The 27,903-nt window shown below is 43.0% G+C and overlaps 1 pseudogene across 1 annotated transcript in view; it reads right to left on the bottom strand.

The window, feature by feature from the left end:
* The window catches only part of LOC110501445 (obg-like ATPase 1), a 60,440-nt pseudogene that overhangs the window by 21,805 nt on the left and 10,732 nt on the right, over nt 1-27,903 (bottom strand). The window contains exons 2-4 of the transcript XR_016490539.1: nt 18,665-18,840; nt 15,059-15,139; nt 13,864-13,962 (exon numbers count right to left, since the gene is read on the bottom strand). The product of XR_016490539.1 is annotated as an obg-like ATPase 1 (transcript). The remainder of the gene's footprint in view (nt 1-13,863; nt 13,963-15,058; nt 15,140-18,664; nt 18,841-27,903) is intronic.

Below are 27,903 nucleotides of genomic sequence, written 5' to 3'. Positions count from 1 at the left end.
GTCACTGCAGTGGATTTAGTAACAGCGTTGTCACTGCAGTTGATTTAGTAACAGTGTTGTCACTGCAGTTGATTTAGTAACAGCGTTGTCACTGCAGTTGATTTAGTAACAGTGTTGTCACTGCAGTTGATCTGGTAACAGCGTTGTCACTGCAGTTGATTTAGTAACAGTGTTGTCACTGCAGTTGATTTAGTAATGGTGTTGTCACTGCAGTTGATTTAGTAACAGTGTTGTCACTGCAGTTGATCTAGTAACAGTGTTGTCACAGCAGAAGATCTAGTAACACAGTGTTGTCACTGCAGTTGATCTGGTAACATTGTTGTCACTGCAGATTATTTATTAACAGTGTTGTCACTGCAGTTGATCTGGTAACATTGTTGTCACTGCAGTTGATCAAGTAACATTGTTGTCACTGCAGTTGATCTAGTAACAGTGTTGTCACTGCAGATGATCTAGTAACTGTGTTGCCACTGCAGTGGATCAAGTAACATTGTTGCCACTGCAGTTGATCTCGTAACACAGTGTTGTCACTGCAGTGGATCTAGTAACAGTGTTGCCACTGCAGTTGATCTAGTAACAGTGTTGTCACTGCAGTGGATCTAGTAACACAGTGTTGCCACTGCAGTGGATCAAGTAACATTGTTGCCACTGCAGTTGATCTCGTAACACAGTGTTGTCACTGCAGTGGATCTAGTAACAGTGTTGTCACTGCAGTAGATCTAGTAAAAGTGTTGTCACTGCAGTGGATCTAGTAAAAGTGTTGTCACTGCAGTTGATCTAGTAACAAGTGTTGTCACTGCAGTTGATCTAGTAACAGTGTTGTCACTGCAGTGGATCTAGTAACACAGTGTTGTCACTGCAGTAGATCTGGTAAAAGTGTTGTCACTGCAGTGGATCTAGTAAAAGTGTTGTCACTGCAGATGATCTAGTAACACAGTGTTGTCACTGCAGTTGATCTAGTAACAAGTGTTGTCACTGCAGTTGATCTAGTAACACAGTGTTGTCACTGCAGTTGATCTAGTAACTGTGTTGCCACTGGAGTGGATCTAGTAACAGTGTTGTCACTGCAGTTGATCTGGCAACATTGTTGTCACTGCAGTTGATTTAGTAACTGTGCTGCCATTGCAGTTGATCTAGTAACACAGTGTTGTCACTGCAGTTGATCTAGTAACATTGTTGTCACTGCAGTTGATTTAGTAACAGAGTTGTCACTGCAGTTGATTGATTAACAGTTTTGTCACTGCAGTTGCTCAAGTAACACAGTGTTGTCACTGCAGTTGATCTAGTAACTGTGCTGCCATTGCAGTTGATCTAGTAACACAGTGTTGTCACTGCAGTTGATCTAGTAACATTGTTGTCACTGCAGTTGATTTAGTAACAGAGTTGTCACTGCAGTTGATTGATTAACAGTTTTGTCACTGCAGTTGCTCAAGTAACACAGTGTTGTCACTGCAGTTGATCTGGTAACATTGTTGTCACTGCAGTTGATTTAGTAACAGTTTTGTTCTGCAGTTGATTGATTAACAGTTTTGTCACTGCAGTTGCTCAAGTAACACAGTGTTGTCACTGCAGTTGATCTGGTAACATTGTTGTCACTGCAGTTGATTTAGTAACAGTTTTGTTCTGCAGTTGATTGATTAACAGTGTTGTCACCGCAGTTGCTCCAGTAACACAGTGTTGTCACTGCAGTTGATCTAGTAACTGTGTTGCCACTGCAGTGGATCTAGTAACAGTGTTGTCACTGCAGTTGATCTGGTAACATTGTTGTCACTGCAGTTGATTAAGTAACAGTGTTGTCACTGCAGTTGATCTAGTAACAGTGTTGTCACCGCAGTTGATTTAGCAACAGTGTTTTCACTGCAGCTAATCTAGTAACTGTGCTGCCATTGCAGTTGATCTAGTAACACAGTGTTGTCACTGCAGTTGATCTAGTAACATTGTTGTCACTGCAGTTGATTTAGTAACAGTGTTGTCACTGCAGTTGATTGATTAACAGTTTTGTCACTGCAGTTGCTCAAGTAACACAGTGTTGTCACTGCAGTTGATCTAGTAACACAGTTTGTCACTGCAGTTGATCTAGTAACACAGTGTTGTCACTGCAGTTGGTCTAGTAACACAGTGTTGTCACTGCAGTTGATCTAGTAACACTGTTGTCACTGCAGTTGATCTAGTAACAAGTGTTGTCACTGCAGTTGATCTAGTAACACAGTGTTGTCACTGCAGTTGATCTAGTAACTGTGTTGCCACTGGAGTGGATCTAGTAACAGTGTTGTCACTGCAGTTGATCTGGCAACATTGTTGTCACTGCAGTTGATTTAGTAACTGTGCTGCCATTGCAGTTGATCTAGTAACACAGTGTTGTCACTGCAGTTGATCTAGTAACATTGTTGTCACTGCAGTTGATTTAGTAACAGAGTTGTCACTGCAGTTGATTGATTAACAGTTTTGTCACTGCAGTTGCTCAAGTAACACAGTGTTGTCACTGCAGTTGATCTAGTAACTGTGCTGCCATTGCAGTTGATCTAGTAACACAGTGTTGTCACTGCAGTTGATCTAGTAACATTGTTGTCACTGCAGTTGATTTAGTAACAGAGTTGTCACTGCAGTTGATTGATTAACAGTTTTGTCACTGCAGTTGCTCAAGTAACACAGTGTTGTCACTGCAGTTGATCTGGTAACATTGTTGTCACTGCAGTTGATTTAGTAACAGTTTTGTTCTGCAGTTGATTGATTAACAGTTTTGTCACTGCAGTTGCTCAAGTAACACAGTGTTGTCACTGCAGTTGATCTGGTAACATTGTTGTCACTGCAGTTGATTTAGTAACAGTTTTGTTCTGCAGTTGATTGATTAACAGTGTTGTCACCGCAGTTGCTCCAGTAACACAGTGTTGTCACTGCAGTTGATCTAGTAACTGTGTTGCCACTGCAGTGGATCTAGTAACAGTGTTGTCACTGCAGTTGATCTGGTAACATTGTTGTCACTGCAGTTGATTAAGTAACAGTGTTGTCACTGCAGTTGATCTAGTAACAGTGTTGTCACCGCAGTTGATTTAGCAACAGTGTTTTCACTGCAGCTAATCTAGTAACTGTGCTGCCATTGCAGTTGATCTAGTAACACAGTGTTGTCACTGCAGTTGATCTAGTAACATTGTTGTCACTGCAGTTGATTTAGTAACAGTGTTGTCACTGCAGTTGATTGATTAACAGTTTTGTCACTGCAGTTGCTCAAGTAACACAGTGTTGTCACTGCAGTTGATCTAGTAACACAGTTTGTCACTGCAGTTGATCTAGTAACACAGTGTTGTCACTGCAGTTGGTCTAGTAACACAGTGTTGTCACTGCAGTTGATCTAGTAACACTGTTGTCACTGCAGTTGATCTAGTAACAAGTGTTGTCACTGCAGTTGATCTAGTAACACAGTGTTGTCACTGCAGTTGATCTAGTAACTGTGTTGCCACTGGAGTGGATCTAGTAACAGTGTTGTCACTGCAGTTGATCTGGCAACATTGTTGTCACTGCAGTTGATTTAGTAACTGTGCTGCCATTGCAGTTGATCTAGTAACACAGTGTTGTCACTGCAGTTGATCTAGTAACATTGTTGTCACTGCAGTTGATTTAGTAACAGAGTTGTCACTGCAGTTGATTGATTAACAGTTTTGTCACTGCAGTTGCTCAAGTAACACAGTGTTGTCACTGCAGTTGATCTAGTAACTGTGCTGCCATTGCAGTTGATCTAGTAACACAGTGTTGTCACTGCAGTTGATCTAGTAACATTGTTGTCACTGCAGTTGATTTAGTAACAGAGTTGTCACTGCAGTTGATTGATTAACAGTTTTGTCACTGCAGTTGCTCAAGTAACACAGTGTTGTCACTGCAGTTGATCTGGTAACATTGTTGTCACTGCAGTTGATTTAGTAACAGTTTTGTTCTGCAGTTGATTGATTAACAGTTTTGTCACTGCAGTTGCTCAAGTAACACAGTGTTGTCACTGCAGTTGATCTGGTAACATTGTTGTCACTGCAGTTGATTTAGTAACAGTTTTGTTCTGCAGTTGATTGATTAACAGTGTTGTCACCGCAGTTGCTCCAGTAACACAGTGTTGTCACTGCAGTTGATCTAGTAACTGTGTTGCCACTGCAGTGGATCTAGTAACAGTGTTGTCACTGCAGTTGATCTGGTAACATTGTTGTCACTGCAGTTGATTAAGTAACAGTGTTGTCACTGCAGTTGATCTAGTAACAGTGTTGTCACCGCAGTTGATTTAGCAACAGTGTTTTCACTGCAGCTAATCTAGTAACTGTGCTGCCATTGCAGTTGATCTAGTAACACAGTGTTGTCACTGCAGTTGATCTAGTAACATTGTTGTCACTGCAGTTGATTTAGTAACAGTGTTGTCACTGCAGTTGATTGATTAACAGTTTTGTCACTGCAGTTGCTCAAGTAACACAGTGTTGTCACTGCAGTTGATCTAGTAACACAGTTTGTCACTGCAGTTGATCTAGTAACACAGTGTTGTCACTGCAGTTGGTCTAGTAACACAGTGTTGTCACTGCAGTTGATCTAGTAACACTGTTGTCACTGCAGTTGATGTAGTAAAACAGTGTTGTCACTGCAGTTGGTCTAGTAACACAGTGTAGTCACTGCAGTTGATCTGGTAACAGTGTTGTCACTGCAGTTGGTCTAGTAACACAGTGTTGTCACTGCAGTTGATCTAGTAACACTGTTGTCACTGCAGTTGATGTAGTAACGCAGTGTTGTCACTGCAATTGATGACAACATTGATGCCTTACGGCGAGGATAGCTGTGCTACAAGCCCAGCTTCAGACGCAATCGTTAGGCAAGGGTAATTTCAGTGTAGGAAAGGATGAAACAGCGCCTGTGCCCCCAGTAAGTACAGATAGTAACGTTAGCATAAATCCCCTCGCACGGTCCCCGCAGCGGGACAACTTTCTCACGGTTTCTGTAGGGAAATGCTGTAGGAATGCTCAACCGGTGTCGCTCATTCAGCTGACAGAAACTTTCAACCGGTTTTCCCCATTAAGCAACTAGTCGAAGTCAGAGGCCGAGCCTTCTTTTGTCTCTACTCCTCCCGTTACGGGGTCTGAGACGCTGAAGCTTCCCACCATTAGCTCTGACAAATTGAAAACTCTAGTCATTGGCGACTCCATTACCCGCAGTATTAGACTTAAAACGAATCATCCAGCGTTCATACACTGTTTACCAGGGGGCAGGGCTACCGACATTAAGGCTAATCTGAAGATGGTGCTGGCTAAAGCTAAAACTGGCGAGTATAGAGATATTGTTATCCACGTCGGCACCAACGATGTTAGGATGAAACAGTCAGAGATAATCAAGCGCAACATAGCTTCAGCGTGTAAATCAGCTAGAAAGATGTGTCGGCATCGAGTAATTGTCTCTGGCCCCCTCCCAGTTAGGGGGAGTGATGAGCTCTACAGCAGAGTCTCACAACTCAATTCTGCCCCTCCCAAAATATAGAATTTGTAGATAATTGGCCCTCTTTCTGGGACTCACCCACAAACAGGACCAAGCCTGGCCTGTTGAGGAGTGACGGACTCCATCCTAGCTGGAGGGGTGCTCTCATCTTATCTACCAACATAGACAGGGCTCTAACTCCTCTAGCTCCACAATGAAATAGGGTGCAGGCCAGGCAGCAGGCTGTTAGCCAGCCTGCCAGCATAGTGGAGTCTGCCACTTGCACAGTCAGCTCAGTTATCCCCATTGGGACCGTGTCTGTGCCTCGACCTAGGTTGGGCAAAACTAAACATGGCGGTGTTCGTCTTAGCAATCTCACTAGGATAAAGACCTCCTCCATTCCTGTCATTATTGAAAGAGATCATGATCCCTCACATCTCAAAATAGGGCCACTTAATGTTAGATCCCTTACTTCAAAGGCAATTATAGTCAATGAACTAATCACTGATCATAATTTTGATGTGATTGGCCTGACTGAAACATGGCTTAAGCCTGATGAATTTACTGTGTTAAATGAGGCCTCACCTCCTGGCTACACTAGTGACCACATCCCCCATGCATCCCGCAAAGGCGGAGGTGTTGCTAACATTTACGATAGCAAATTTAAATTTACAAACAAAAAAAATGCACCAAACTCATTAAAAGTGGCAGTAATAAAGCCTCTCTTGAAAAAGCCAAACCTTGACCCAGAAAATATAAAAAACTATCGGCCTACATCGAATCTTCCATTCCTCTCAAAATGTTTAGAAAAGGCTGTTGCGCAGCAACTCACTGCCTTCCTGAAGACAAACAATGTATACGAAATGCTTCAGTCTGGTTTTAGACCCCATCATAGCACTGAGACTGCACTTGTGAAGGTGGTAAATGACCTTTTAATGGCATCAGACCGAAGCTCTGTCCTTGTGCTCCTAGAACTTAGTGCTGCTTTTGATACCATCGATCACCACGTTCTTTTTGAGAGATTGGAAACCCAAATTGGTCTACACGGACAAGTTCTGGCCTGGTTTAGATCTTATCTGTCGGAAAGATATCAGTTTGTCTCTGTGAATGGTTTGTCCTCTGACAAATCAACTGTAAATGTTGGTGTTCTTTAAGGTTCCGTTTTAGGACCACTATTGTTTTCACTATATATTTTACCTCTTGGGGGATGTCATTCGAAAACATAATGTTAACTTTCACTGCTATGCGGATGACACACAGCTGTGCATTTCAATTAAACATGGTGAAGCCCCAAAATTGCCCTCGCTAGAAGCCTGTGTTTCAGACATAAGGAAGTGGATGGCTGCAAACTTTCTACTTTTAAACTCGGACAAAACAGAGATGCTTGTTCTAGATCCCAAGAAACAAAGAGATCATCTGTTGAATCTGACAATTAATCTTAATGGTTGTACAGTCGTCTCAAATAAAACTGTGAAGGACCTCGGCATTACTCTGGACCCTGATCTCTCTTTTGACGAACATATCAAGACTGTTTCAAGGACAGCTTTTTTCCATCTACGTAACATTGCAAAAATCAGAAACTTTCTGTCCAAAAATGATGCAGAAAAATGTATCCATGCTTTTATTACTTCTAGGTTAGACTACTGCAATGCTCTACTTTCCGGCTACCCGGATAAAGCACTAAATAATCTTCAGTCAGGCTGATTTCAAGGTTTTACTGCTAACCTGCAAAGCATTACATGGGCTTGCTCCTACCTATCCCTCTGATTTGGTCCTGCCGTACATACCTACACGTACGCGCACAAGACGCAGGCCTCCTAATTGACCCTAGAATTTCTAAGCAAACAGCTGGAGGCAGGGCTTTCTCCTATAGAGCTCAATTTTTATGGAATGGTCTGCCTACCCATGTGAAAGACTCAAACTCGGTCTCAACCTTCAAGTCTTCACTGAAGACTCATCTCTTCAGTGGGTCATATGATTGAATGTAGTCTGGCCCAGGAGTGTGAAGGTGAACGGAAAGGCTCTGGAGCAACGAACCGCCCTTGCTGTCTCTGCCTGGTCGGTTCCCCTCTTTCCACTGGGATTCTCTGCCTCTAACCCTATTACAGGGGCTGAGTCACTGGCTTACTGATGCTCTTTCATGCCGTCCCTAGGAGGGGTGCGTCACTTGAGTGGGTTGAGTCACTGATGTGATCTTCCTGTCTGGGTTGGCGCCCCGCCTTGGGTTGTGCAGTGGCGGAAATCTTTGTGGGCTATACTCGGCCTTGTCTCACCTCTAGTGGTGTGGGGGCTGTGTTTTGGCAAAGTGGGTGGGGTTATATCCTTCCTGTTTGGCCCTGTCCGGGGGTATCATCGGATGGGGCCACAGTGTCTCCTGACCCCTCCTGTCTTAGCCTCCAGTATTTATGCTGCAGTAGTTTATGTGTCGGGGGGCTAGTGTCAGTTTGTTATATCTGGAGTACTTCTCCTGTCCTATCCGGTGTCCTGTGTGAATTTAAGTATGCTCTCTTTAATTCTCTCTTTCTTTCTCTCTCTCGGAGGACCTGAGCCCTAGGACCATGCCTCAGGACTACCTGGCATGATGACTCCTTGCTGTCCCCAGGTGGCCGTGCTGCTGCTCCAGTTTCAACTGTTCTGCCTGTGATTATTATTATTTGACCATTTAGCTGTAATCAGCTAAATGGGACCTCTGATCAAGATCTAACCTGAACCGATCTCTCTGGTCAAGATCTAACCTGAACCGATCTCTCTAGTCAAGATCTAACCTGAACTGATCTCTCTGGTCAAGTACATACAGAGTTGGCATTGTCCCCATCTTTATCACACAAGAGGGACGTTTTGAGGAACTAGTCGCCGTCTTGTGTGGTCAACGGAGAACAAACGTGTGTCTGCTTTGTTCCTACGGCCAGGACGGAAGTCTGTGACACTCACCGTCAGGATCTCATTAGTGATAACAACAACAGAACAGAGCTGTCTCTGTCTGCATGTCTGCCTCACCAAACCCCACCAGACCCCATCAGACCCCACAGACCACAACAAAGACAGCCAGGCTACCCAATGTCTTGTACTTGTCCAACATGGTGAACAACAGTGTGACACAGTGTGTGACGTGTTCAAATCAAATTGTATTTGTCACGTTCACAGTTTCTAGCAGGCACAAAAAGTACAGCTAAATGCTTGTGTTGCAGTACAATAATCAATAATAAAGACAATATGACATAGCGCCACATGCGGCTGGAATTGGGGAGGACCGGCCCATAGTAATGGCTGGAACGGAATGAATGGAAGAGTATCAAAAACATCAAACACACGGCTTCCAGGTGTTTGATACCATTCCATTCACTTCGTTCTAGGCATTATTATGAGCCGTCCTCCCCTCAGGAGCCTCCTGTGCCTAGTGAGGGGAGCACAAAGTGGGTGGTGTCTTGGTCATGCATTTGAATGAATAGTATATAATAGGACAGCAGCGTTGACTGTAATTGTGTGTGTGTATGTGTGTATGGGAGTGCTTGTGTGTGTGTGTGTGTGTGTGTGTGTGTGTGTGTTTGTGTGTAAGGGTTGGATGTTTGGAGATTGCAAATAGTCTCTAAAGTGCAGATGGTCTCTAAGGTGCAAATAGTATCTAAAGTGCAGGTCTGTACAGGGAGACATCTAGCGTGAGCTGTTCAGCAGTCTGATGGCCTGATTTGAGGGCGGTGCCATTTCCGCACCATTCAAGATGCTCTCGATGGTGCAGCTCTCAAACTTCTTGAGGATCTGAGGGTCCGTGACAAATTTCTTCAGTTGCCTGAGGTTGAAGAGGCGATGTTGTTGGTGTGATTGGTTCGTGCCAGGTCCTGTGATGTGCAAGCCGAGGAATTTTAGGCTTTTTCACCCTCTCCACTCTGCAGCCCCATCGATGTCAATATGGGCGTGATGCCCCCCCCCCCTTTCCTGTAGTACAAGATCAGCTCCTTGGTTTTGCTGACGTTGAAGGAGAAACAGACCAGGGACGGTCAAAAACAAAGCCAAGTGAACTGATCCTGCAGGATTTTATGAGACACCATCTGGTTATGTTTTACTCCTCTCATAGCCTCTCCAGTCGTTCACACTCATTACAAAGCCTAACTGAAGGCTTCCATTAGGAGTTAGTGTGGGCAGCAGGGAACGTCTTTCCTACCATGGGAAAGTGTTTTCAGGATCCCACAGTATACAAGGGGAGAGGGAAGAGGGGAGAGGGGAGAGGGGAGAGAAGTAGACGGCTGTACACAGAATGAAAGGGGACCCACTGATCATATATCTTCCACATCGCTTTGAAAGGCAAACCGTGGCCTAGACAGCAGTTCCTAAAAATTTGGATGGAGCCAGTGGTGTTGCACTTACTAACTTTCAATTCTGTTTATGGGAATTATGGTTTGGAGTAGCAGAAGTGGGCTGCTGCCACCGCTTTCATGTGACGATTCTGAAAAGATCACAACGATACTTTCCCTCAGTCAGTTTGTCCAGTGTGCCTCAAAATTGAATGGGGACCAAGACATGCTCGCTTGGCAGTTCACTAACAAATCATCTGACATGAAAGAAAATATACAGTTATCATTACTCTGCAACAAAATAAAACTACAAATAAAGTAAATCCTGAAATCTTAATGAATAGAAGACCTCAACAAAACATGGATGACCAGGTTGTACAAATCGAGGAACAAATTAAGCCCATCCTCTCAGACAGTGAGATCTTAAAACTAAACGTGGCTTAGAACCGCCGCCCTGCTGAGACTCCCTGCAGGGGTACCTTTACTTTAATTGTCAAAGCACCACCTACAGGCCAGCTGGGGTAGTTCACTGAGCAAACATACCTGCTGGTTTCCTTTCCAAACCAGGAGAGAAATGCACAGACACTCAGTAAGAACAAAGTGACATGTCTGGAGACACAGGACATATGCAGACAGACAGCAATACATATACGACCATTCCCCAGACACACACACACACACACACACACACACACACACACACACACTCACCTCTTGTATGTAAAAGCCCCCTGTGAGGAGCCTCAGTGCCTGGCCATTCCTCTCCCCACTCACGGTACTCTCAGAGAGGTCACCCTTTCCAGTTTTCTTAAAGGTCGAAACACCTACTTAAGAGGTCCAATTTACTTTAAAGCACACCCTTCAGCAAAACAGGCTGTCTCTCTAAATGGGACAGCAGTTGTTTTTCTTGCTAAGGACATTGGATTAAATATCTAATAATATCAACTCGAAAGAAAATATTAAAGACCAGGAACTTTTAAATGACCAGCTTGCGCTTTGACAAGTGAAAACACACAAACAGCTGACAAACTACCACATTATCAACCAAGAAGTAATGACCCTCTCTAACACACAAACAGCAGACAAACCACCACATTATCATTGGAGGAGTAATGACCCTCTCTAACACACAAACTATGTGGTACAGACAAAAGTGTTCCGGGCAGCCTATTGACGCCGAAGAAAGAGGAGAAAGCCTCTCGGTAGACTCTTGTAGATGCCATTTCCTATCACGCAATGCCTCTCAGTCATAAACACATGACAAATGCGGCCTTAATCATTTTTTACGAGCGGGGATGTGCAGGAGGCAGCGCATGGCTGGAGGGGAGAGGGGAGCGGCGCGAGCAGCAGGCAGCCTCCGCTCCACAGAGGAGAGGGCCGCGTGGTAAAGGCTCCTCTGGAACATCACTCGGCCAGCCGGCCTTTGATCTCCACACCGCAATTACGCCAACATCCAAATGAGCATGGAGTCGCCTCGGCAACAGACTTCAAACATGCACATGTACACATTCTCATACACACGCACTGCACTGTATGGAATTATACCCACGTGCCCTCCCTTTACAGTAAATGATATACCGTCTCCAGCAGAGAACCTGAGGATGAAAGGAGCCTCTCGTCCCTCTGTGATCCCGCCATTAATGATGGCTTCATGCTAAAGCTAATACTGTTTATTCTTGTTAAAATGGGGTCAGCTTGGTATGTAGTGGTTACACAACCCCGCACTCCAAATAGGGTAATTGTGGTCGAGCAAATTGACGTTTTTTTTTCCCCCTCCCTGGACATCAGTATCGTCTGGTAGGGTTGTTTCCCTACGTTATAGAACATGGAACGATTCTCTGATGTAAACACACACAATTACAACAGCAGGCCTGGGTCTGTCACTCACAAGGCCTTCTGCGTTCGCCACGCTGCCTGACCATTGTGATCAAACACTGACGTTCAAATGGAAAGTGTGCCGTTAAAAAGTATGCTTGTGGCAAAATGATGGAAACATACAACCAACTGAAGAGAGCCTGAAAGTGAATATGTGATTAACAAACATTGAAAATACTGTACTATGTACATGAATACAGTGCTGTACGTTTGCCAAATGGCCTCAGTGTCCTGAACAAAAAAAACTCAACACTGCATTTGCCTTATGCTGTGTTCCTCTTTCTTGTCTTCTCACATTAAAAGCTGCGATTGCAATTTGTCTTGCTGTTTGCTTTGAATAGTCCTTAACCGTATAATCATCTCAACTGTTCTGGGGAAAAACACAGGAGTCTGGCGACAGCCAAATGGCAGTCTGGCGTCTCTAGAGCAGACTGCCTGCTATTAGGGTTGAGAGCAGCATTTAGTGTACATTTAAGGGCAGCCGAATCTACCTGTAATCATCTCCATACAGGTGTAGGCTCCACTCTGGACAAGGGAAGTGACTCATCACTTGTCAAACATAAACACTTTGATGTCTGCATTGTTTCACGCTCAGCCCTCAGGACACCGCCGCACTACCGCTTGCCCATTTGAAAACTCCCCAGATTTATTGCCCTTCTCACAGTTAAAAAAAACAAAACACAGGTAACATGAAATACTTCCTGCCCATGAGTGATGTTCCGCACGTCATGAATCATCTGATTTATGCGTTTCTGACGCAACGTTCCCTCCTCCCGCTGTCAGACAGACAGACCTTCTTTCGTGTCAGGAACATTTGAACCAACAGTCATCAGGTAAACAACTTCCCTCCTAATCGAACGCAGCTGCCAAGCAAAAACAGAGAAAAACAAACGCAGAGGCAAAACTGTTTGACACCAAATCCTAGAGGGCAATTGAAAAAGTGTGATACCAATCCACAAGTTACTGGTTATCGACAGTATGTGGCTGTAACGTAGATAAGACAAGTATCCCTTTCACCTGTAATGGATGTTGTCCACTTTGTTATCCCTGCTCTCTATGTCGCCAGATCACAACTCCACTCTCCCAAAGGTGGTCATGTGGAAAAGTCCTCTCTTATCATCCCTCTGGCTGCACTAGCACTCTGCCACAGCCCACAGCTATACAGGTTGGCCCATGTAACTCAGGTGAATGAACGGGACATCGAGCCACTGTTTACCAGACCTAAACAAAAACATTTGGAGACACTCTGACACCATTTCATGTAGACTGAGGTCGCACCTTAGAGTTTATGGGACAGAGATAAGTCAGGCCGGGCTTAAGATGACAAGTCAAATAGTACTATACCCCTGATCACATAAACAACCTTCTGACCTGTTCAATAGGAAGGAAATACATGACAGTAGGTGATATAGCCACACACATTTTTGGGTTGCAGATGTCTCACTTGAATCCCATGTAAAATACGTATTTGGACATAAAGAGTCAACCCAGTAAGACATTTTTCGATGAAGAGCAAACAACATCTGTAAACAGTGAACTCGTCAGACAAAACCAAACATTTTGAGAAAAACAATTGTAGACATCACACTATTTAAAAGAGAACCCTGCTTATGATTTATTGGCTCTCTTCATATGACGTTAATTACTTTTTGGGTTTCGAGTCTATGAATGTTTATTTTTTTTATGTTGTTGTCATTTGAAGCCTTTACCCTCTTTGATATCACATGGAAAAGAGCATTTTCTGATAGAAAATGAAAACCATATGGTTTTAGAGTAGTTAATGGAGTGCAGAGTTCGGGGGCTGCTTCGGTTTTGCAGGGCTGGCTGTGACTGGAGTGTCAGAGGGGGCTGAGTGCCACCGCCCAAACATGTCCTGTCACAGAGTCACTATCTTATTGCGTGGGAGCCAGTAGAGCAGCGTGGGTACTGCAGTAGTAGACAAGCTTACTCCACAGTGACTGAGGGAGGACTTTAGCATGTGGAGAATGAGGAAGCTTCACCACGGGACTATTAGGAGTACTGTACAGTAGGCCTATCTACACTTCACTGGTAACCAGTGGTGTGTTGGAGTGTAAATGGACGTAATGGCCGTTTACAGACCTTTTTTATTTTGGTCATCCACCTTTTGTGGGGGAAAAACGCGTTGAAAGTATAGGAAGGTATATGGCGTCCATGGTGTAGGTAAATACACATTTGTAAAAGGGGAATGGTTGTCCATGGTTGTCAAGTCAGTGGGGTTCCACCCTATTTCTGAGCACTTACTTACCATTTGTTCTTTCTTCTGAAGTAGTCTTTCTCTGAGAGGTTAATGAGGTAAATCATTGGCTTGGGATGTCAAAAACAAGTATTTGTTCAACACTTCGATCTGTGTGAGAGAGAGGAGAGAGAGAGAGAGAGGGAGAGAGAGAGAGAGAGAGAGAGAGAAAGAGAGTGAGAGAGAGGAAGAGACAAAGAGAGAGAGAAAGAGAGAGAGAGGGGAAGAGAGAAGAGAGAGAGAGAAAGAGAGAGAGAGAGAGAGAGAGAGAAAGAGAGAGAGAGAGAGAGAGAGAGATAGAGAGAGAGAGGAAGAGAGAGAGGAAGAGAGAAAAAGAGAGAGAGAGGAAGAGAGAGAGGAAGAGAGAGGGGGGGAGAGAGAGAGGGGGGATAGAGAGAGAGAAAGAGAGAGAGAGAGAGAGGGGGGGTAGAGAGAGAGAAAGAGAGAGAGAGAGAGAGAGAGAGAGAGAGCGTGAGAGAAAGGGAGAGAGAGAGAGAGAGAGAGAGAGAGAGAGAGAGAGAGAAAGGGAGAGAGAGAGAGGGGAGAGAGAGACAGACTGAGAGAGAGAGAGAGAGAGAGAGAGAGAGAGAGAGAGAGAGAGAGAGAGAGAGAGAGAGAGAGAGAGATAGAGAGAGAGAGAGAGAGAGAGAGAGAGAGAGGGGGATAGAGAGAGAGAGAGAGAGAGAGAGAGAGAGAGAGAGAGAGAGAGAGGGGGGGATAGAGAGAGAGAGGGGGAGAGAGAGAGAGCGAGAGGAAGAGAGAGAGGAAGAGAGAAAGAGAGCGAGAAAGAGAGAGAAAGAGAGCGAGAAAGAGAGAGAGAGAGAGAGAAAGAGAGGAGAGAAAGAGAGAAAGAGAGAGAGAGAGAGAGAGAGAGAGCGAGAGAGAGAGCGAGAGAGAGAGAGAAGGGGGGGGGGGGGGGGTAACTGAGGACCCAAACTTTCCAAAGTAGCCTTTGAGGAGGACGTGGAGTAAAAAAGTGAAGCCAAATCAAATTAGAATCTGGTCTGGACTCTGCAGGGAGCATCTATAAAGCGTTTAGATCAATATCAGGCCGGACAAAGCAACACAGAAATACCCCCCAAAAAGACAGCATGCACATTAAGGGATTTGCATATTAAAGCGTTTTGCTCAAAAGCAGAAGTCTGACATGAAAAGACGAGCCTGATAAATGGCATTAATACATTTGAGTGTGACATCAAAGCCTCACCTCTTTCTCAGTCCAATCGCGACAGTAGCGGACGCGTTTCTTTTCATCCGCTACCCAGTTCTTGATTTTGAGCGTTACGTCCTGTTCGGGATTCAAAGAGAATGAACGAGGAGCCATTAAAGGAGATGAGCAATAATGTAAACCCAGCAGGGTACAGGGTAATTATTTCCTAAATGCACGGTATCCTGATGCCCAAATGAACAATGCCTGCTCATATTGAAACAGGGGAGGCTTTGACATGGGTGGCACGCACAAGCCCCCCCCCCCCCCCCCCTTCACCCCCTAGTCTCACTATGTTTTAACCTGCTTGTCACACATATTCGATACACTTGTATTCAATGAAGACCATTCCAATAATAAAAGTACGAGGAGGGGGAAAAAAAGAGAGGGAAAAAAAGAGAGAGAGAAAAAAGGTCAAGCAAGTTCGTTAGAGATACGCGTATGATGTCCACTCCCCTTGGCTCTCTGCAGTGAGCAGTCACATTGAGTTTGCACTAGTCAGGTACTAATTACACACTGTTCCTACTGGAGAAAATATTAGGCTTTTCCAGCAATGTTTGCCACATTCATTACTGAAGCAGTAGTGGGTTGAGACCACAGGCAAGACTGGGCCATGACAGGATCTGCGAGTGGGAATGGGTGGGAACATGGGAGGGAGGCAGTTATAAAATTTGTAATAAAGAAATTTAGCCTATTATTGTTGTTCTGGCCCCACAGAAATTAGCGGAACACATTCTTTTTGTTCCTGTCTTAACTTAACCTCCCCCTTCATATAAAAACTCCTCCACCTCCTGCAACCCTCCCCCTACCTCCTCTTTCCTCCCCAAACCCTAGCAGCACTTCACAATCACACTCCCCTTTGAAAGAACAGAGGAAAAGCGCCTGTCAGAGCCTCAATTACACAATGGCAGAAAAAGCTCCGCACACTGAACCCCAGCCAGCTGCATTCACTCTCTGCACATCTCTCTCCGCAGGAATTCTAAAGGCCTTTTAGTCAGGCAGCCAGAGTGCGGCCAGCAGGAGAGAGAGCAGGAAGAGCGCCGCACAGTCCGCCCGCGCCAGCCCAAGCCTTCACAGAGAGATTAATCATGTGTGAAATGGAAACAGCAAACGGCCAGTGACACAGGCTGAACCCGCTCCAGGTTTCCCTCATCAGCTCTGGGCCTCCGTACAGCGCTCCTCTAACAGGCAGGTGTTAATAAAAGGCAAATAGGTCCCACAGGGGTCAAACACATACGCCTGCCACCAGGAAACACTGCTGGGGGTCTTAGCTGCTGACTATTATTGTTTGTTAAGGGCGGGGAATTCTGGGATTCAGCTGGGAGGAAAAAAAAAACAGTGAAATATTCTCCTTGTTCAATGTACATCGTGATCTCAAATGGATTTAAGTGACCATAACAAAACTATTGTAATATGAGTTTGAATAGCTTGTTATGTTGCGACATAATGCCTATAGTGTTTTACTATATAAAGACATATTTTCTCGTGGGCCCACAATCAGTCAGTTGAATTCGTGCTGAGCAAATACACGCATGGTTCAATTGGCCAAGTATTCTCCGAAAAAGGCAGAGGACATGGTTTTAATCACTTTTGAACCACCACAAGATATCGTGTCTATTTTGTAACAGGAATAATCAGCTCCAGTTACAAAAACACCTCATGTTTGTCTCAGTACTATCAATATCCAATGCATCTTGCTAGCTATAGAATATTGAGTAACATATTATATATATATATATATATATATATATATATATATATATATTTTTTTTTTTTGTTGTTGAGAAATGTGTATGATATGTCACACTACAGAAATGTAAAAAAGATCTGTAATTTCAATATGTGTTCATTCAGAATTCAGGAGTATTTTCGAAAGAGAAGGACTGATTGAGGAGCTCTGGTAAAACATGCGGCAGCTACGGAAATTAGTGCTTAATTCTAACTTCTCGATAATTACTCAGTAAGTGCCAAATCTCAGGATGTAATTACTGTTTAAGTTCATGTTAGTTACATGCTATTTACCTGGTTATTTTAATGTACTCCTGGCACTATAAAAGGACGTGATGCTAAACCATTCATTTATTTACATTAGTACCCATTTCCTGCAATCAAATGACCAAATCGCATTCTATTGGCCTCATGCGTAGAATGTTTTGTAATTAATAAACATTCTATTTCAAAAGTTCTTTACAAATGTTTCAGTCTTCTGTGATGTATATAAAAAGTAATATTGGGATGCAACTCTATGCCTGACATGGTACAGGCGTCTTCTTGTTATTAAGCCCATCGCCATGTGTGTGAGGTGTATACTTTTGTTTGAAAATAGATTTGTTTAAGACTACCAAGAAACACTCTGTGTGATGCTGACTTAGCCCACCGCAGTAAATGAAGGAGAGTCGTGGAATATAGTGGCAGAGGGTACTGCCTACATACCGAACCCTAAACCTGGACATAAATACAAGAATGAAGGATAATCTCAGTAACACACCTTTTCTTCCCCCCTAAAATCAAACTCAGTTTGAATGTGTCAAATACCACATTCGGCCTGTAAGAAATGCATTATATCCCCTGTAAAGTTTGCCAGAGCCGTTGATAAGGACAACTCTCTCACTTCTGAAGGCACCGTACATAGATTCTGCACACACAACCTTTGGCAAGTAATGCAGATCCTTTTTATTCATTGCCTAAAATTGCCAGCAATTACGTGCGTCAGCGGCCACCTGCCTGGCCTGAATGGCTTGCCCGTCTGCCGGGCTGCTAAGGGGGATTACTCTGACGGGGGACCGACCGGCCAGGGCCCCTGCGGCAGGTGAAATGGCCCCGCTCGTTAGTGTAATGAGCGGTCAGACCCTCATGTGCCGGGGTTCTGAAATTGGGCACGCCGCTCCCGCTGAAAGACCAGATTACCTCGCTTACTCACCCATTCTGCAAAGGGGTTCATACTCACTCTGCCCTGCACACTGAGAGTACATGACACAGGCAGCATCACTGCCTGCATCCTGCGTCACTAGCGGTGGAGGGACAGAGCAGAGCACGCAATCAAAACAGAAGCGGAACTGCAGCAGTAAATACTGCCGAGCTTCCTTTTAAGTCGATATGATATACAGTATATTTGGATGCCCTCTAATCTTACAGTCTATTCGGTTTCTCACTGCGGAAAACCGAAGAATGTTCTGTCAAAGCACATTCCAAACATTTATTGTATTCATATCTAGATTGTGGGATTGTGGGTCACCCATTGTATGGCCTCACCCAATTTCCAGAGACTGCTGTGGGTGCGAGAGCGCAGTGCGAGAGCTGTGCTGTGATTTGAGTACTACTTCAGATGAAAAGAGACTTGTGAAAACACTTTCATTAGCCCAGCACTGTGACCCAGGGTTGGCAGCTGAATACGTAAATCTCTATTAATGATTTCTACAGCAGAATACCCCTGACCCCCGATCACTTTCAATCTCAGAAAAATAAAGAAAAATGTGGCAGAGGGAGACCCAATGGGAAGGAACAGAAAAATACATTTTTCCCATTGGCAGTGTGTGGGAGGGTTATTATTTGTGTTGATGCGTGCTGTGCGGGGGATGCAGTAGACATGCTGAGACACTGACTCACATATTCAGGTTTGAGTTTCTTGTTGCTTCCCCTCGCGGCCACCTTTTCCAGCTTCTCCATAATGGGCCTGATCATCTCCTCATCCTTTAGCCTCAGCTCCTCATGGATGATCTCAATGTCCCTCACTGGGTCCACGTTCCCCTCCACGTGGACAATGTCCTCATCTGCAAACGCACCTTTAGAGTACAGAAACAGTATAACATCACTAGAACACACTACCACACACATAATTACTTAAACCTTTGCTGTAGCTACAGAGATTCTCTCACACACACACACACACACACACACACACACTATAGATAAATACCGGTCAAAATTTTGGACACACCTACTCATTCAAGGGTTTTTCTTTATTTGTACAATTTTCTACATTGTAGAATAATAGTGAAGACATCAAAACTATGAAATAACACGTGGAATCACATAGTCACCAAAAAAGTGTTAAACAAATTAAAATATATTTGAGATTCTTCAAAGCAGCCACCCTTTGCCTTCGGGACAGCTTTGCACACTCTTGGCATTCTCTCAACCAGCTTCACCTTGAATGCTTTTCCAACAGTCTTGAAGGAGTTCCCACATATGCTGAGCACTTTTTGGCTGCTTTTCCTTCACTCTGCGGTCCAACTCATCCCAAACCATCTCAATTGGGTTGTGGTCGGGAGATTGTGGAGGCCAGGTCATCTGATGCAGCACCCCATCACTCTCCTTCTTGGTCAAATAGCCCTTACACAGCCTGGAGGTGTGTTGGGTCATTGTCCTATTGAAAAACAAATCATAGTCCCACTAAGCGCAAACCCGATGGGATGGCGTATTGCTGCAGAATGCTGTGGTAGCCATGCTGGTTAAGTGTGCCTTGAATTCTAAATAAATCACTAACAGTGTCACCAGCAAAGCACCCCCACACCATCAAACCTCCTCCTACATGCTTCATGGTGGGAACCACACATGCAGAGATCATCCATTCACCTACTCTGTATCTCACAAAGACATGGTTGGAAAAAATATATAAAATTTGGACTCACCGGTCTAATGTCCATTGCTCGCGTTTCTTGGCCCAAGCAAGTATTTTCTTATTATTGGTGTCCTTTAGTAGTGGTTTCTTTGCAGCAATTTGACCACGAAGGCCTGATTCACTCTGATGACTCATTGCTGTCCCCAGTCCACCTGGTCATGCTGATGCTCCAGTTTCAACTCTTCTGCCTGCGGCTATGGAACCCTGACCTGTTCACTGGACGTGCTACCTTGTCCCCGGGCCTGCTGTTTTCGACTCTCTCTCTATCGCACCTGCTGTCTCTAACTCTGAATGATCGGCTATGAAAAGCCAACTGACATTTACTCCAGAGGTGCTGACCTGTTGCACACTCTACAACCACTGTGATTATTATTATTGACTGACCTTCATGTCTTAAAGTAATAATGGACTATCATTTCTCTTTTCTTATTTGAGCTGTTCTTGCCATAATATGGACTTGGTCTTTTACCAAATAGGGCTATCTTCTGTATACCACCCCCACAACTGACTGGCTCAAATGCATTTTTAAGGAAAGAAATTCCACAAATGTACTTTTAACAAGGCACACCTGTTAATTGAAATGCATTCCAGGTGACTACCTCATGAAGCTGGTTGAGAGAATGCCAAGAGTGTGCAAATCTGTCATCAATGCAAAGGGTGGCTACTTTGAAGAATCTCAAATATAACATATATTTAGATTTGTTTAACACTTTTTTGGTTACTATATGATTCCATATGTGTTATTTCATAGTTTTGATGTCTTCACTATTATTCTACAATGTAGAAAATACAAAAAAAATAAAGAAAAACCTTGGAATGAGTAGGTGTGTCCAAACTTTTGACTGGTACTGTACATACACACATTCCCACACATATTCATCAGTGTAGGTTGCTGAGGGGAGAACAGCTCATAATAATGGCTGGAACAGAGCAAATGGAATGGCAGCAAACACCAGAAAACCATGTGTTTGATGTATTTGATACCATTCCACATATTCCTCTCCAGCCATTACCATGAGCCCGTTCTCCCCAATTAAGGTGCCACCAACCTCCTGGGACATACACACACACACACACACACATACACCTGCTGCATTGCCCTATGGATATTGAGATACCCAAAAATGATTACATTCTCAGGGGGACAAAATAAATAAAATAGTTCCACTTCAAAAAGCACAGTGGGAGATATAAGAAAACCTAAATCTAACAGCCCCTTCACAATACATTTGACTATTCTACACACCACATACTGTAAGCCAGCACACGTTTTGTAAGCACTACTATGACTCCTCAACTTGCAGAGTCATGGTCAATTCCTCTCACAGTTGTCGTTTCCTTACATGGAAAACATGAGCTCCTTGCCAACTTTAGTACCACAATATGTGAGTGTTGCCAAAGGCATTTCTGTTTTTTATTGTGCTGAGAAACAAAACAACTTTCCGTGCCAAAATGTAAATCTGTATGGCGTGTTGTAGCTCTGGTCGAGCCTCTTCAAATGGTGAGGTGCCAACCAAAACACAAACCGCCTGGATAAAAACATGTATCCATAACTTGTTACAAATGTTACTGTAAATAAGAGTACATATAAAATACAGCCTTCCCTCTGCTACTCAATGGCCTACTTGCCATGGTATTGATGGTGATTGGATAATGAAGCACTTAACCACACAATTTAGGCAGAAACTGATGATGTCCTCCTTCTGATTCTGGAGAAGGGCTGAGGGTTCCGGCCACGGGGCAGGAAGGGACGGGGGGGGCTCTGTCAGATGGGGACTGACAACCCTTTAACACCAGAGAAGGGCACCTCTCTGGCCCACTATCCACCATGTCATTAACTAGTGTCAGCACAGTGATCGTTATCATTCACCCAACTGGCAGCTGACAAGAATCACTTAAGGCTTCCTGGACATCCAGCTGATATATAAACCTGTTTTCTGAAAGTCTTACTTCTATTAAGTCACAGGTAAAACACCATGTAACTCAATACAAACACGTTTTTTTTTCCTGTGTATGTTTCAGCTCATTACTTAGAAAATAATGAAAACCGTTTTAGTTAAAAGCACTGACATCTTTAGTTGCACGTACACTTTCCATTGTCACGATAACATGAAGCGTATCATTCCCCTGTGTGGTGGCTGTCAGGACACTGAAACTCAGGTTAGAAACATTGCTGTGTTGATGAATGACGCACGCTGTGTTCGGCATCTGCGTGTTGGCGAAGACTTACTTAATTCAAACAGCACTCCTGGTTGAAGTGCTGACACCTCCGTGGAGAGGACTGTTGACAGTTGAGGCCCGGTGAGAAAGTTAGTCATTTGACTGATTCATGGCTGTCATACTTCTGATTCTGAACAAGTTTCAACCATGATTCATGTTGGAAATATTGATTCATGGTGCGGATGGGGTTTTAATGGGCAATAGAACACCTCTGCAGTTTCCTAAGTTCTCCTCAACCTGATTTTTAAACAAATTCAGTGATGTGTGTTATATTTAAGCAATAAGGCACGAGGAGTTGTGGTATATGGCCAATATACCACGGTTCTTATGCACAACGCAACTTGCCTATTGGCCATATACCACTAACCCATGAGGTGCCTTATTGCTATTATAAACTGGTTACCAACGTAATTAGAGCAGTAAAAATAAATGTTTTGTCATACCCGTGGTACACGGTCTGATATACCACCGCTGTCAGCCAATCAACATTAAGGGATCAAGCCACTCAGTTTAGAATTGCCAGGTCGCTGTTGTAAATGAAAATTTGTTCTCAACTGGCCTACCTGGTTAAATAAAGGTGACGTTTTTTAAATAAAAAAAATGAGTCATAGGAATATTATAGTTATTGTCTATCTGGTTTATATAAACATAAACATTTGTCAGTTCACTTAAGAAAACAGAATGAAACAAGAATTTCATACTCTCTTTGGTAGACTTCATCAAGATTCCATCCACCCATCCACCCAGAATCCTCTCTATATCCAGATTATGGCCCAGCTGCAAGGACCATCACACACCCCACTCCCTACTCCCCACCCTTCCCCTGGTAAGGGACAGTCCTGCACACAAAAAAAGGATGGGTTAAAAAGAACCCAATTTGGGTAAATATTGGACAGAACACAAGTTGATGCTGGGTTATTGAGCTATGAGCCACCGGGTCAGATCAGAAGTTGATGCTGGGTTATTGAGCTATGATCAACCGGGTCAGATCAGAAGACTGGAGGCGTGGCTTAGTAGGGGTGTGGCTTTCAAGTAGTGATTTTTGGCCACCAACGAGAGTAAATGTAATTCCGGTTAATCTGTTTTATTGTCTTGTCAACACATGCTAAGATTGAGCATTGACACTTTAATAATGCTTTAATAATGCTTACACAAGAGTATGAGTTTCATAAGTGCCGATGCATATCCCAATGTTGGGATGATTACCACTGTGATATTTAAATAATAATACTACACATTTTATATTAAGGTATGAAATGTGCAGAAATATTGAAGGAACATTTTAATTTGCAGTGTACAAATTTAACATGAATGACATTTACTCTCACGGGTGACTAAAAATAACTATCTAAAAGCCCATTTTTTGATTACTTAAACATGGGTTAATTTAACGATCAGTCGGGTTTTTATTCACTTTCATGCTGGGTATTTTTTTGAATGTAATTCATAAGTCATTTCACTTTTTTTTTAAACGTAATTCATAGTTAATTTTTAGGAGGAGTGGGGTGTGGCTTACATATAGGTCGTTTTGGTCACTTGTGAGAGTAAATGTCATTCCTGTTCATCATGTTATGTTTGTACACTGCAAACTTAAATTTACCCTCAATATTTTTGCACATTACACATTTTAATTACATTATTATTTAAATATCACAACAAAATGGTAACTATCCCAAAATTGGGATACACATAGGCACTTGAAGAACTCAACTTGTGTAAGCCTCAATTGGCTACAAAAGTGTGTTGACAATACAACAGAACAGATGAACCGGGATTACATTTACTCTCACAGGTGGCCAAAAATAACTATCTGAAAGCCACACCCTTACTAAGCCCCGCACCTGATCTGACCCGGTGGATCACAGCTCAATAACTCAGCATCAACAACCCAACTTAAAAAAACAATGGGTTGTTTGTGACCTAACTAGCTAGGTCAAAACAACCCCATGTGTGTTCTGTCCACTATTTACCCAGCTATGTGTTGTTTTTAACCCAGCATTTTTTTGTGTGTGTTCCAGACTCCCTACTGTGCAGGGAATATCAAATCTCTGACTGACCAACAACACCCCTGCTCATCACTGGGAGTCTGAAAGTGGGAAAAAAATGAAACAATCAAGAGAAAGAGAAACAATCAGCAAATACATTCTTTATGGGCTTGTTACACTGGCTTCTTCTGGCCCCTGACATTACACAACAGTATGTGGATTTTTTCAAATAAAACTAGCAATCTGCAACTGCTTACATCACCATTCAATCATTTTGAACTGTGTGATAGCGTGATGAGATCGACAACAAAATTACAGACGAACATGAAATCAAACTTTCCAGTCTCATTCAAGTCAACAGAAGCTCTACACTTTGGTGCAAGCTGCCATGATCATGCGCGTCGTCGTGCTCATGGTAAAATGAACTTATCCAATTACTCTTTGCCTAATCAGGCTGTTTTGGTTCCTCTCCTCTTCCAGAGGTACTCCACAGTATAAACAGTTCACTTACGCCACACAGAAAGGGGCTAATCAGTGGAATTATTGTTTTGCTGCTCCAATTTGCCAGCTCCCAGATCTACACTGATTAGAATGAAAATGTGCTATTGTGTGCACGGTCCCTCCATGAACTTAAAGTGAAAATAATGCAATGTGAATCATTTGAGAGAGGCACAAATGTGCATACTGACAAAGGATTCTGATTTTTTTTCCGGGGGGGGGGGGGGGGGGGGGGGCAGATAAAACAATAGTGTTTGTGAGGTTTTATTGTTCTATAGGAGACATCTATAATATCCATTTGGTGGTTACCTAATACATTGTTGGAAAGGCTTTACATAAGTGATATAACTCATTATAATAGCTATATTTTGATACTGTTAATCATTTAAATGAAAGCCCCCACAGCAAAAGGACAAATACTATATCAAGAAAAAGCTATATTAAACCAAAGAGCATAATACTAACTCACTATTTAAACACACAGAATTCATAAATGGATTGTGAATTTGGCCAATATTTGACTATCATCACGGCAAAAGAAAGAAGCTCCTCTGTCCTTCTAAGTTTAAGAACAGCTGATCCACCACCCCTTCGGTGATCTAAGACAGTCTTTACTGAACACTACATTGCAAAGTAATTTACTTTCATTCCCTCTAATTTCACATTTACATCACACCAGGGCCATTCAGGCCTTAGTAAGTGGGCTATCTATGTATGAGGAGAAAAAGAGAAGAAGAAAAAAAAAAACAGGAGGGAAATCTCCACAATTAGGCCTTTAACGACTGGGTCTGGGTAGGCCTCTGTGAAGACAGCACTTATGAGACTGCGGCGCCACACAAAGCCACAAGCAAGACTGTAAAAAAAAAAAGAGAGGGGGGGGGATCTGGTTTTCAGGAGTCAAGCTTATCTTGCAATTAACGTTTTACAACTTCATTTCAAATACTGTATGTTTTGAAGAGACCATTACCAGGTGTGCCTTTATTGACAGAACAAAGGACTTTATATTCTCAGGGCTTGTGGCTCAACACTGCCCTGACCAGAGGACGGCCGAGAGGAGTGGAGTCTGGGGAAGCCTTGCCTCAACATAGTCATGGGATAGGACCAGGGCTCTAAAAGTGCGACTAATTTGGTTGCATATGCAACTAAATATTTTGCTGTGCGACCAGGAGTTTTATTTTGGGAGCACTGTGTGACTACGAAAAAAATCTCCCAGATAATAATTGGTTGTAATGATTAGGCTACGCTGTACCTTTGTTTCTGAGGGCCCTGGAGAAACTAGCGAGTGCAGATTCGTTAGCGCCATGGTTGCACCATGACTACAGCGAAAACGGCTTGCTTCTGGCCCAACCAGTCAGGTCAAAAGATCTGGCTCATACCAGCGCAACATTTCTATCTTCCTATTGCGAGTCTCCGGGACCGCATTTTACATTCATAAACCATGTCGTGGAACGTTCTAAAACGACTCGCCCGTCGACATCGTTAACCATTTGTTTCACATTCGTTTAGTGATGTTACCTCATTGGCTGGCTAGCTAACAAACCTGGTAACTTTACCAGTATATCCAAACATTTGGGGGCACTGAAAAAAAGGAAATTGGATAGCTTCTTCGGGATATCAATGGTCGTAGATAGCAATGAATGAATGACAGATCTCTTGCATGTTGTCATCACAAACCTTTCATTTTTAAAGAGACGTATGATTTTCAATGTAATGCATCGATATAGGAAAATTGTGCTTTTACACAATGTAGAAACCTAATATTCCACATGACAGGTATTCATATCAACATTTTAGCTTTAAGTGATAATGACTGAGGAGGCGGTGTTTGGAGGATATATTGGCATGGGTGTTCTCGAGGGCCGGAAAACCATTCCAATATATCTGCCAAATACCGGCTTCAAGAGCATTATCACTTTTATACAACGGGTTACCAACATATTCAAATAATGATTGACATATTTTCATTAAAAACTTTATTTTGATGAATTTATTCATCGTATTACATCCTTCCACAAGATATAGTCCTGACACAAATCTAGGGTTGCTACCCAAGCCAGCTGGTCGTTCGTTCTATCGGTTCGGTTGCTAGAGACGCGACCCAGTCGTTCAGTCTTTTTGTTCTGTATCTATGGACGCGAACCAGTCGTTCGTCCTAAATGTTCCATTGTCATACTGGCTGGCAACGTTCTTATCCCTTGATTGCTAGCTAGCCAACTTCGGCTAACTTAGTCACATAAAAAAAACGCTTCCAGAATAACAGCAAAGTAGCTGCATTTGCATTTTTTAAAGCTGTTTTCTAGGGATATTTATTTGGATACATCTATAACAATGAGCTAATGAGGCGCGATTTCGCCTGGCATAGAAAATGTGCTCACTCATCAGGACACTGTTGTTCAGAGGAGCTAGCCAACAACACAGCTAACACAATTTCTTCAAACTGAAGCTGGAAAGACTGCAAACTACCTGCACTTAATTTCGTTCTACCTTTTTTGAATTGACATTTCTTTGTATATATGCATAAAAATGATGCCAGCTGATACATGATTTCGACTGGCTGAGAAACGCTGCCTGTCTGTCTGCTGGAGATCAAATTTTAATATTGAAACCATTTTGAAATGTCGGAGACAGACAGCAAGGTTTATACACATTGAAAACTAAATGTTACTCTAAAAGAAATGTGAGATAATGTCTAGACGCTTTTTATAGTGGAGATCAAATGTATAAATTGCTTGGCTGGGTTGATGAGACAGTGGATTGCGCATTCAGGATTAGACCCACCCATTGTACAATTTATAATAAACAAATGTATTTACAGTCTTACATATTAGTTTCTAGGGCAAAACATGTGCTTCAAAAGTAGCTTGAATTGATATTAGCTGTATCTCAATCAATTTAAAACATCTTATTTTCTGGTGCTCCTAAATTTAATGTTGTGCTCTTAACTTTTTCAAGTGATTATTTTTTTTTTTGAGCCCTGGATATGTTAGAGCACCAGTGGTAGCACCAGTGGGAGCTAAGGACCGTAGGCTCTGTTGCTCTGTTTCCCTTTTTCTATTCCTTTCTATTAGATGCTCTTATTCAGAGCGACTTAGCTGGTGCATACATTTAGTGAGTGCATACATGAGTACTTTTTCATACTGGGCCCTTGTGGGAATCGAACCCACAACCCTAGCATCGCAAGGGCCATGTTCTAATGACTGAGCGTCTAACATGCTCCGTCTTCTCTTAACACCTCTCAATAGATTGACTCTGCCTTTTTACAGCATCGGCAATGTAGAGTTCCATTCCCATAGTGAAATGAATAAAGTTCACAGACATGAAAAAGTACAAATAGGTATCAAATCAAATCAAACATTATTTGTCACATGCGCCGAATACAACAAGTGTAGCCCTTACCGTGAAATGCTTACTTACAGGCCCTTAACCGACAATGCAGTTCAAGAAAGAAAACATTTACCAAATAAACTGAAGTAAAAAATAAGTAACAACAATAACGAGGCTCTATACAGGGGGTATCGGTA

Source organism: Oncorhynchus mykiss, chromosome 22 (assembly GCF_057628025.1).
Source record: "Oncorhynchus mykiss isolate SJ-2025 chromosome 22, ASM5762802v1, whole genome shotgun sequence".
Lineage (NCBI taxonomy): Eukaryota > Metazoa > Chordata > Actinopteri > Salmoniformes > Salmonidae > Oncorhynchus > Oncorhynchus mykiss.
This window is presented reverse-complemented; position numbering and strand designations above follow the sequence as displayed.